Raw genomic sequence first — 11,855 nt, forward strand, 5'->3', positions numbered from 1 at the left:
CCTCGAAGGGAGACTTCGGATGAGTGTCCTTTACTTGGACTCCGTTTAGGGCTCTTGACTCATTATCTATGAGTGGTCTTTGTAGGAGGAATATCAGATGCGCAGGGCTGACACTCGGCTTTTACATGCTGCGTGGTACAATGGACGCAGTGGCAGGGGGAAGTACTAATTACCTTAAGACTAGCTAATAACGCAGCTTTCCAACGCTACCTCTCACGGGCTGAAGTTAGCAATCAGCGAGAAAATCATCATCAGAAGCTGCGGAGAAATCACGGGTGCGCATGGATTTGGACAGGTCTGTGCTAATGGAAGCAGGGCGCGCACACACATCAGCGGAGGGAAGATTAGGGGCGATCCAGCATTTCGGGAGGACTTTAAACAGCAGCTCCCCGCCCGCCCGAGCCATCGGGCCGGGGAGCAGCCTCCTTCCCCAGGCACCCGGGGACTTTTTGGAGGTGTCGGCACCGCTTCACCATGCAGCCGTCACAGGGCTCGCCGCCTGCCTCTGTGCCAGCAAGGCCTCGGCGGGACAGGAGTGCAGATGCAGACCCGCCTCAAAGCCCCTCGCCGCGGGGCTACAGGACAGCGAGTGCCGGCCCGTGGGCGGGACGGGGCAGACGTGGTCACTAACTCCTCACCTCGAACATGAACAGAAAGGGGTCCTTTCCCTTCTGCTCTGTCAGCTGGCGAAGCCAGTTCGTTTTAATCAATCCCCAACTAAATGATAAAACCAGAAACGACCCTGCTTTTCCATGACGGGAAAGCGTATATGTATTTTAACGATTTGGGTTGATTTCCTTACGAGACGGGGACAGGAAACTGCAGCTCCCCTTTCTCTGCAGCCTCGACCCCTCGGCCGCCGCCTTTCCCGGCAGGCGAGCTCCCGTCCCCGCTCCCCTTTCTCCTCCGGGGCCGGGGGGGCTCATGGCCCAGCGCCCCCCTCCCTGCCCGGCTCGGGATAGGGCCGCACTGGGACCTTCCTTCTGGGAAGGGGGCTCCAAGCTCCTGCCCTGGGGGGCAGCCGGGGCACCTCGATCTTTCCCCGGTGGAACGGGCGGCTCCTTGCGCCCCGTCCGAGCGGGCCCCGCCTGCTCCACCCTGGACCCCGCGCTGCGGCTTCTCCAGCACCAAACTCAATTATAACGGCCGTGATTACAGCGATATATCTCCAGCGCTCTCCAAACGCTTGGGTGTCAAGGGGAGTGTTTTAGAGAGGGTGCGAGGGGCAGCAATTCATACGAGGGAGCTGACAGTTCTTTGATGTGAAAATGATGCCCCGATTTTTACTCCGGGGCGCGCAACCGAAGAAAGATTACACTGCTTAAACCGAGAAATTTAAACCCAGATGATAATAGTAACGAGCCGAAGAGGCGAGGTAGGGAAGTCAATTTTACAACTAGAAAAGCGGTCTCTGAAGGCCTTGTGCAGCCTATCGGGGCTGAGCGAGTGAAACTAAGTTCCTGATAAATCATTAATCACGGGCAGCTAAAGGCAATCATCCCTGGGCAGCCTCTAATTACCGGCGGCCCCCGGCCCGCTGCCTGCCGGTGCCACTGGCCCCTTCCCCTCCCGGTGCCCGGGAGGGGCTGCCCGGGGGGGCTCGACCCGAGGCAGCCCGGTCCCGGGGGGGCTGCCCCGACCCCCGGTGCCCGGAGCAAAGTGGGCTCCTGCCGCCCCCCCCAGCTGCGCTCTCAGCCTTTCGTTCCCTGACCAACGGGCGAGGATTATTAACACATTATTAAAACTCCGCTCGGAGCACCTTAATGAGACCTGCGCTTATTAGCAATGGGAGCGAATTTCACAGGAGTGAAGCGATCAGTTAAGCCATGTCTATAGTTTCCAGACTACGCAAATGAGGCTTTTACTTAATTGAATTGAACTTCTCATGGCATTCGGAGGCTGAACTCTATCCTCCAGCGCAAGGTGGGCATCAGGATCAGTTTTGTACGAGAAAACAAGCTGGCAAAGAAGTCCTGTCCTAAGGCTAAGGGCATCCCGGGCTCCGAGCAGAGGCGTTTGTGGGGTGCTGTGGGGTGTTTCCGAGCGGGGTGCAGCCCCTGCCCTTGGCACGCACCAGCCAGGTGCTGGGACGCCTTTTCCACGTTCATCTTCGCAGCCTGCTGAACGGGCCAGAAAAACGAAGCGTTCCTTTTCCCAAATCTCCTGTCTTTCGCTAGCTCAGGCTCAAAATTGTCGTTCTCAGCCCATTTTGAGAAACCTCCACGCAGCAGTAATCAGGCGGCGGACAAACGCATCCTCAAGACAACTAAGAGAGGGACTGAAAACTTCAGAGCAGAGAAACATAAACAAATACATTTTCTAGCGCAGATTTATTATGGCTTCGGTCTGTTTTGCTGAGTGTGAGTCAACCAGAAGGGAATACCGCCTCAGTTTGACAGTGAGCAAGTCTTAAAAATTACGGATCGAATCAAAGTTTCAGGAGCAATTTAAAAAGCGCTCAGAAAGGCGATCCGGAGCAAGCCAGGTAGCCCTTGGCTAGCTCAGCCTTCCTCCCCCTTCGGAGAGCCGAGCTGCCACCGGGGGGGACCCTGCAGACGGGCGGCTGCCACCGGTCCCCCACGTCTTGCCCCCCCGAGGGCACCTAGCCTGCCCTGCCGTGGACAGCTCTGCCCCGAGCTCCCTGCTCACAGCCAGGGACTTTTGCGCCCCCAGTCTCAGAAAATCAGTTTTCCCCGGGTCAGGTATGCTTAGGACCCAGCGTGGCCCTTCCCTCATTATATTTCAGTTTAGGCACCAGGAAGATGCGATTTGTTGTCGAACTAAATAGAACATATCACCTCCAGTTAAATCTGTAAATTATATTATGCTGCTGCTCTGGCTTTGTTTTTCATAATTGTTAAAAATCTGAACAAATCAATTATATTAGCCATATGGCTTGATCATATCAGCTAATTTCCATTTTTTTTTTTGAAAGTAATTGTTGTTTAAGCACTGACAACTTATTAGTTAAGGTGTTTAGGAAAGATCTCTCTGCTCTTGTCTTAGTTAAAAGATGATTGAAATGACAATGAATACTTAAAGTAAAGTCATTAAATCATCCTCTTCCGTATTTTCCACTTTCTGTGTGTTTAAAGAGTTCACAACAGCAGTAGCTGAGCTGCAGCCTGATTTATACTTCTGGAATGGAGGCCGTGAGACCATCAGGCTTTCAATTCAATCTATTCCAGTTTGTAATGATTTCCCTAAAAGGAGCCAGTTTTTGGTATGCAGCAGGTAAGTAGTCATTTTTCTTAGTTATTTTAAAGGTGTGTAGTATTGAGAATGTACAAGTGGTTCCACTCTGGCATTTACACACTGCAAATATAAAACTTCACCCCTCAGTGATCTTAATACTTCGTCCATTAAATGTACTTACTCATTTAAATGGGAATGTATTTAACTGCTAAACAGATGGTCTACAGTGCACACAATTATAAAGCAAGGGTTTGTGTATGTTGCCATATTTTAGACTCCAGATTTCCTGCTTCCCTATACATTTTTCAAAGCAGTTTATTTTTCCATACAAAGCACTAACACAGGTGGAGAAGCAGTCTGGAATTCATTTCTTTTGCTATCAGAGATCCAGGGCACCCTCCTTCAGGCAATCTTCTTAATTTTCTGACAAGGATTTTAACTAGTTCTGTACTTCAGATTTTTAAAGCATTTCAAAAACCATTCTAAAATCCTCTGGACCACACTGGGATTTTAAATATTTGATGGACATTTCTGATCGTGTTTACTTTATTGAGTAAATACCAAAAAAATGTCTTGGCCCCACATTGGCAAAACTGAAGCAGTGACTGGGCAATGAAAGCTGGGAGAATTTTCAAGCTGTGTACTGCAAAAGGAAGGAGAAGGTTGCAGAAAAAAAAAAAAAAAAAAAGGAAAAAAAGCGTTATGAATCACCCACGCTGATGTTTCCATCATGAACCGGTGACATTTGCTGTAGGCCTGTCTCACCCAGGCACAGGGGAGCTGGTGCTCACCCACTGGTCAGCTGTGTGAGGCTGTGCTGTTATCTTGCCAGGGCAGAGCCACCAGCTGTATTTCTCATGCAGGTTTTCAGCCCTCAGTTAACACAGATTTGTTAATTTTCTTGCTGGACTGTCTGTGATTCTCCTCATTCACATCGTAGTGTACCCCTGAAACATAAACAAATCAACTTTCAGAATGACTATAAAGTGAGGATTTAGCTCTGTTGTATAACTGAGGCCCTAAAGTTCAGAGAGAAGTGAAATTTGCACTCATTTTGTTTGTCCCATGGATAATATTGAGCTGATAATTCTAGTATATTTAGCAACCTTATATTCTCATTGCTTTGTAAAACAAGATGTCGAAAGCGATTTGGAATCCTTAACATGGGAAATACAGTTTGTAGCCAATTGTGACAAGCTGGATTTAAGTGATGTGCCTAGCATTTCATGGACGTTCTGTAGCAGGGCAGAGCTTGAATTATGCTATTGAAGGCAGTGTTCATCTATCCCATGAAACCATTCCTTCTCTTGTTTCACAAAGCATTTCCAGCATCGTTTAACTTCTCCAGCAAATGGCTGGCTTTTATCAATATCAGATTTTCACTATGCAGTCCTGAGTCACTTTCAGATGAACTTGTATCAGCCTTTCATGCAGCAACAAAGATTAGGATTTTATCCTCCATGTCTGCATCATAGTACAACCATACCTGGCAGAGGAAGGTGAGATAAAGTTGCATAAAGTCACTCTGAAACTCCCAGTTCCCAAATTCTGAATGCTTGACTTTTCAAGCAGCTTTGGAAATAGCTGTTTGCATCCAGTTTTCTAGATTAAATAATTAGTAAATGACTTCTTCCCACGGAAACCTCAGGATCCGTCAGTACCTGGAACTATGCTGGGTGGACCTGTGAGGGATGTGCTGCAGCAGAAGGCTGCTTTTGTTTCCAGACTTCTGCAAGCAGAAGGAAGTGGCTTATGTACTGCCATCAGCTTCGACTGCTATTTGCTAACAGGAGAAGAACTTGTTAGATCAAGAAGTGAGTCTGTTGAAAAGGAAAGTCTCAATGTTTCTGCCAACTTTGACCCCTTCTGTTCCTGTTTCCCCCAGTGTTATCACAGACTGCTGCTCTTCCCCCGGATTGTCAGAGCTTAGACCTTTCAGTTGTCCCAGGCAGTCACCGTGGGCTTGATCTGAAATTCAGTGAAGTCTCTGGAATTTGAATCAGACATACAATGGGATTACATGATTTGATCGAAGAAGAAAGTCAAGTTGCTTTTTTGCTAGTTACTGCATGCCATTTACCAGAAATCTGGTTGTGCCTCAGAGGAGGTTAAAGAGAAAAAAGGACTTGGGGATGAGGGACCCAGGTGTGGGGAAAGAAGGGAAGACTGGGAGCAATACAACCCCTTCAAAAGCATGCAAGATACAGAGTTCATACTTTTGAGAGATCCGAGTGGTCTTGTTAATACAAATAAATAAGCAAAGCACAGACTAATATTTCACTTTGCCGTGGGCTTTCTCGTTGTCAGTGTGGGTTTTTCACTAGGAACCTGGCAGCAGCAAGTCCTAACAAGTAACAAATTTACAAATGCTTCATTTTGTACAAAATTAAGGCCATGCTATTCATGACACAAGCTATTGAACTTGGGGAGCCCTCTTTGAAGATCTATTCTTCCATATGTGGAGCTCTGATAAAGGTGTTCCGGGAAGATGTAGGTTGTCACAACTCACATAGTATCAAAAGGCATGCTGAGACACTCAGCTCTTGCATGACTCTGAGCAGTCCCGTTTCTGATGATTTTTTCTTTGTTCATCTCTTTTCCCTATGTTGGGATACAGTGAATGTATAGTGGATTGATTTTTCTGGGTTTTGGTCAGACGGGTTGCTTTTTATGTTCCACGAGTTTCATTTCACTGCCCAAACCAGGGAAACGTAAGCACCAGAAGAAAGCATGATTATCATTTGGGAAGAAACAAGACATTTTTAGAAGGAAGCATGAAGGCCCCAAAGCTCATGTGTGTATGAGAAGGGAATATGGTCAAAAGACTAACTGAAATCTGCGGCATAGCCTACACACAGATCAACAGGCACATTGCATTAGCTTCAGTGTCTCCCAGATTTACTTTTGGCTACACTGCAATGTTGATCAGTCCCCAGCCACACCACACAACTATTCCAAACATAACCCAGAGATCATTTCATCCGTTCAGATTTAAGATTTGGAAAGCAGAAATTGGTATGCATCAGAGGTGTCATTTCAACTCTTGGGGTTTGTCCAGCTCTTGGGGTTTGGGCAATTGCCATTAGAAAGACTGTAACACTTTCATTACTCTTATGAGTTTGCTGGTTAAAAAAATTCTGTCAAAGATGTGAAATTCACATTTCTGTCAGTTTGTCATTTCCTATACATGTATAGAAAATGCTTGAGAGAGGTAAATATTACCACTGAGTGAATTTTCAGCTTCAGGTAAAGCAAAGAAGGCAAGAGAATGGAGTCTTGTATTTTAGTACCTGATCTGACTACACTTCTCTGTGCTTATTTATATTAACTTTACAGAGTCGCCTATGACCCATTATCTAAACAGATGTATGGAATTATAAATATCTTAGGAATTCATACAAGATAATTTTAAGAAAAAGCAGAGAAAGGGTGGGAATGGAGAATACTGTTTGGTTTGAAGGGCTTTGATGTTTTTGAGAAAAAAAAAAAATCTTTATAGAAAGAGGGTCTTATTTTTTATCATCCTTCCTGTCCTTGTTGACCTTCATGGTCTGTTTCTCATGGCAGAGTCCTAAACAATTTTGAATGGACTAATCCATTGAGAAATGTGAATGATAAGGAAAAAGTAGGAGAAAGGATTCCTGAATCACATTTGCAGATACTGAACTTCACAGAGAGAACAGTAAAATTTCAGTAAGCTAGAAGTGAATAAAAGTTGTGTTTCTGACATGCACTGAATCATTTCTAGAGCTTTATAAAGCATTATTTGGTTGACAATGCCTCTTAAAATATCTGTTTACGAAATGCAGTGTTACTTCCTGAAATTTACCATATTTGCTCCATGAAAAATAGCTCTTTTTCTGTGGGAAAAAAAAAAAAAAGAAAAAAAAAGAAAAAAAAAAAGACAGAGTTAGCAGCAGAATCTTTAATGTCAAGAAATGGGCAAGATGTCAGTTTTATGCCACATCAGAAAGACAGATATATATATTTCACCATTTCTCCTATCCTATTTATGATTGTTGCAATCACAAATAATGTAGCCGAGATCTACTATCTACTTGACCTGTATGTATTGCTACATCTTGCTCCTAGGGTAACAGCACTTTGTCATGTCTATTTCTCTTCCTCTGGTGTTTATCTAGTATTTAACTCTGTCTGTTCTTCAGCAGCACAGGAACATGACTGCAGTATCTAGTGCTTCACTTTTGGTAGGGTGAGTGCTGTGCAAAGGCCATATACAAAAAACCACCTGAGGTTAACATACACGAAACGCTTCTTATTAAAAAGATGGAAATCATACCTTTTTGTCTGTGCATGTTACAACTTGGATAGTACAATCTGGATGATAAAGCCAGAGTGTAATGGTTTTTATTCTGGTGATTGGCCTGCCATAAGCTACCATGTGTCGCAGTGCTTTCTCATATTCTGTATAAGCACCTCCTGTATCAGGTCTTGAAACTGAACATGAGTTTAACTGAAATAAAGATCATTTTTAGTTAAAATTGCATTTAGATTTCACTATCTTAATCTCAGTTCACATACCAATTGATGGACTGCTATTTACACTTATGAAGAAAAAATACATCGTTGTGCAGATATATCTATGTAATTGGTCTGTAAATGAATAATTTCATTTAAGTTTTCATAAATCTTTGGTGAATCCATGAATGCTGGATGTCCTGCATGAATAGCTGAATACACATACAGGTTCCACAGCCCAGCTTTGGTCAGATTATGACTTTTTGGGAGCCAGGTTTGGGTGAAAGCTTATCTCTATCTTCATCTCTATTTGTCTCTAACTTTCCTTCTATATCATTTCCTAGTACATTTCTCCTGATAGACCTTTCGATGATGTCCTCATAGACTTATCTTGGGCTGCTACAAGCAGCTACATTGATTCTGTTGTTTAACATTAGCTCCATGCATGATCATAGTTGAAATGAGATCAGAATTCTTTAATTAACCTCAGAAATAAGCTTTACAGATGCTGAGGAAGAAAGATGATGGTTTGTAGGAAAGGTTTAGCTTCAAAAGCCTGCAAATATTTATTGTGATCTTTATCCACTCCTACTAAAGAATGCTTGCAGGCTTTTCATGCAACAGGAAATCCAGGTGATTACTAGGTGAAAAAAATTACCTCAATATCTTGGAAGATTCTTCTGTTTAATTGCAGATGGTTGTCACATATTGTCTTTGGACAGGGATCTGTCTTAAAGCAGTGGTCAAAGCATGCTTCTTCCACATAGGCAAATGTATTGGCAGATCCTAACATAAGGACTCATAAGGTCAGTGGAGGAGCACCTTTTTATGTATTCTGCAATTAAATCTGTACTGTTCTCTATATCTACCTTGCAGTCCAACAGAGCTAAAAAGGGTAGAGGCTCCTGTGGCAGGGATTCAGGTCATGCACATATTCCACACCATTACACTGCATTCCCAGGAGAGAACATGCTGTGTCTTTTCCATCTTGGCACTTCCTGGGGTCTGCCTGCTACCCCATTCAGGTATGTTATGTCTTTCCCTTTCTTCTGAAATTGTTGCTCCCTAACTACTTTGGAGAGCAGTGTTGACCTTCTCTCCTGCTCTCACCACTCTCAGCAGTGCCAATGTCCCTCAGCACTCAGGTAAAAGCCCTTCCTGCCCTATAGGAAATAAGGCATGCAAATACCCTTTTCATCAGCTTGTTCTCAACCTACCAAAGAATAAATTGTTCTTTTCTCTTGCAAAGCAGTGTGCAGATCTCAGCAGGATGCTTTTCCAAATTACGATCCTTATATTTCACCTGAGTGCTAAATGCATGAAAGTGGTTACTTATAACAATCCGTTTTAGGTAATAAAATGTTCAATGTATTCCCCCCCTGTCTTTGAAAAATATCACAACATTTGTGTAGTCGTTTTGCTCTCACACAAATGTTATTGCACGTGTTTTCAGGAAGTTTCCCTATGGATTTGGAATGTCACTTCTCTTTTCTAAAATCACAGAATCACAGAATCACAGAATCACAGAATTTTCTAGGTTGGAAGAGACCTCAAGGTCATCGAGTCCAACCTCCAACCTAACACTAACAGCCCTCCACTAAACCATATCCCTAAGCTCTACATCTAAGCGTCTTTTGAAGACTTCCAGGGATGGTGACTCCACCACTTCCCTGGGCAGCCTGTTCCAATGCCTCACAACCCTTTCTGTAAAGAAGTTCTTCCTAACATCTAACCTAAAACTCCCCTGGCTCAACTTAAGCCCATTCCCCCTCGTCCTGTCACCAGGCACGTGGGAGAACAGGCCAACCCCCACCTCTCTACAGCCTCCTTTAAGGTATCTGTAAAGAGCAATAAGGTCACCCCTGAGCCTCCTCTTCTCCAGGCTGAACAAGCCCAGCTCCCTCAGCCGCTCCTCGTAGGACTTGTTCTCCAGGCCCCTCACCAGCTTCGTCGCCCTTCTCTGCACCCGCTCAAGCACCTCGATGTCCTTCTTGTAGCGAGGGGCCCAAAACTGAACACAGTACTCGAGGTGCGGCCTCACCAGAGCTGAGTACATGGGGACGATCACCTCCCTAGCCCTGCTGGTCACGCTGTTCCTAATACAAGCCAGGATGCCGTTGGCCTTCTTGGCCACCTGAGCACACTGCTGGCTCATATTCAGCCGACTATCCACCATCACTCCCAGGTCCTTCTCTGCCTGGCAGCTTTCCAACCATTGAGCACCCGCTCAAGCACCTCGATGTCCTTCTTGTAGCGAGGGGCCCAAAACTGAACACAGTACTCGAGGTGCGGCCTCACCAGAGCTGAGTACAGGGGGACGATCACCTCCCTAGCCCTGCTGGTCACGCTGTTCCTAATACAAGCCAGGATGCCGTTGGCCTTCTTGGCCACCTGAGCACACTGCTGGCTCATATTCAGCCGACTGTCCACCATCACTCCCAGGTCCTTCTCTGCCTGGCAGCTTTCCAACCATTCCTCTCCCAGCCTGTAGCTCTGCTTGGGGTTATTGCGCCCCAGGTGCAGGACCCGGCACTTGGCCTTGTTAAACTTCATGCAGTTGACCTCAGCCCATCGGTCCAGCCTATCCAGATCCTCCTGCAGAGCTTTCCTACCCTCAAGCAGATCGACACACGCACCTAACTTGGTGTCATCTGCGAACTTACTGAGGGTGCACTCGATGCCCTCGTCCAGATCATCGATGAAGATATTAAAGAGGACCGGCCCCAGCACCGAGCCCTGGGGGACGCCACTAGTGACTGGCCTCCAACTGGACTTGGCTCCATTCACCACGACTCTTTGGGCCCGGCTATCCAGCCAGTTTCTAACCCAACGAAGCGTGCGCCAGTCCAAGCCAAGAGCAGCCAGTTTCTTGAGGAGAATGCTGTGGGAGACGGTGTCAAAAGCCTTGCTGAAGTCAAGGTAGACCACATCCACAGCCTTTCCCTCATCCACCCAGCGCGTCACTCTGTCATAGAAGGAGATCAGGTTTGTCAGGCATGACCTGCCTTTCATAAAGCCATGCTGACTGGGCCTGATCGCCTGCTTCCCCTTCAAGTGCTGCATGATGACTCTCAGGAGGATCTGCTCCATGAGCTTTCCTGGCACTGAGGTCAAACTGACAGGCCTGTAGTTTCCTGGGTCTGCCCTCCGGCCCTTCTTGTAGATGGGCGTCACGTTTGCTAGCCGCCAGTCGATTGGGACCTCCCCCGATAGCCAGGACTGTTGATAAATGATGGACAGCGGCTTGGCCAGCTCCTCTGCCAGTTCCCTCAGTACCCTTGGGTGGATCCCAAGAAAAAAAGACCTTCTATAACAGTTATCTCCTGTTTGGATTTTGGAAGGCAGGAACTAGACACAACTAGTAAAAGTGCCTCTGGAAAGTTTCTATTCCGTTACTGTACCCACCAGGAAAAGTGCCTTCGACCACAAGTTGAAAATACTTCTCAATTAGAGGAAAAGAAGATAAATTGTTACTTCAGTTTGGTTTGATAGATGTTCTCCAGCTATCTGTGAAAAGCTACTTTCAAAACTAGCCAGATATGATATTGCAGAAGAATGAATTTAGCAAGTGTGGCCATATGTTGGAGAAATAATGCAGGTGGGGTTTGCCACAGACTCCTTGTACAGCATTAAATGGGATGAAATTTTGCTCTGCTGGATGTCCCACCACCTCTACCTCAGACCTGGGATCAAAATCAAGTGTGTTGTCAGCAAGTGCAATTTCTGAGATGCTGGAGAGGTTTTATGAAATTTATGACCCACTGCCTGACTGAGATGCTAAGTGCAGCACCTGGAGCAGTGGTGACAGCAGTAGTGAAGGAAACTTTGGAAGAAATGAATTACTCAGAATACTATGTACTGTTGTACAAAGCTTTGTTTAGACCATGTTCTGTGTTTGGGCCTGAACTCTGTTCCTTTCTTGCACCCCTTGTAACATTTTAATGCTCTCAGTGGTCAGACTAACAAGCTGAATAAAATTATTATTATTTACTTCTCAGTCTATTACAGCTGCCCTTCCACATATAAAGAAAAAAGGATTCACTGGAAAAACAGGTGACTGTTGCAGTCAACTTTTCATTATAGAAAAAATATTTAGATCTGTGCTTGACTTGCCAACAGCATCAGCACTTGACCTACAGAAAGATCTGTTGGAAAAAAATCACCCAGGTCCATTAGCAATC

At 45.6% G+C, this 11,855-nt stretch overlaps 1 long non-coding RNA gene across 1 annotated transcript; it reads left to right on the forward strand.

The window, feature by feature from the left end:
* The first annotated feature begins 1,622 nt into the window (after positions 1–1,622).
* LOC311438671 lies at positions 1,623–8,643 on the forward strand. Its single transcript, XR_014694264.1, has 3 exons — positions 1,623–2,702; positions 3,096–3,234; positions 8,551–8,643. It is a non-coding gene; the product is annotated as an uncharacterized lncRNA (long non-coding RNA).
* Positions 8,644–11,855: the final 3,212 nt, after the last annotated feature.

The sequence above is a fragment of the Aythya ferina genome (assembly GCF_964211825.1).
Source record: "Aythya ferina genome assembly, chromosome: 6".
NCBI lineage: Eukaryota > Metazoa > Chordata > Aves > Anseriformes > Anatidae > Aythya > Aythya ferina.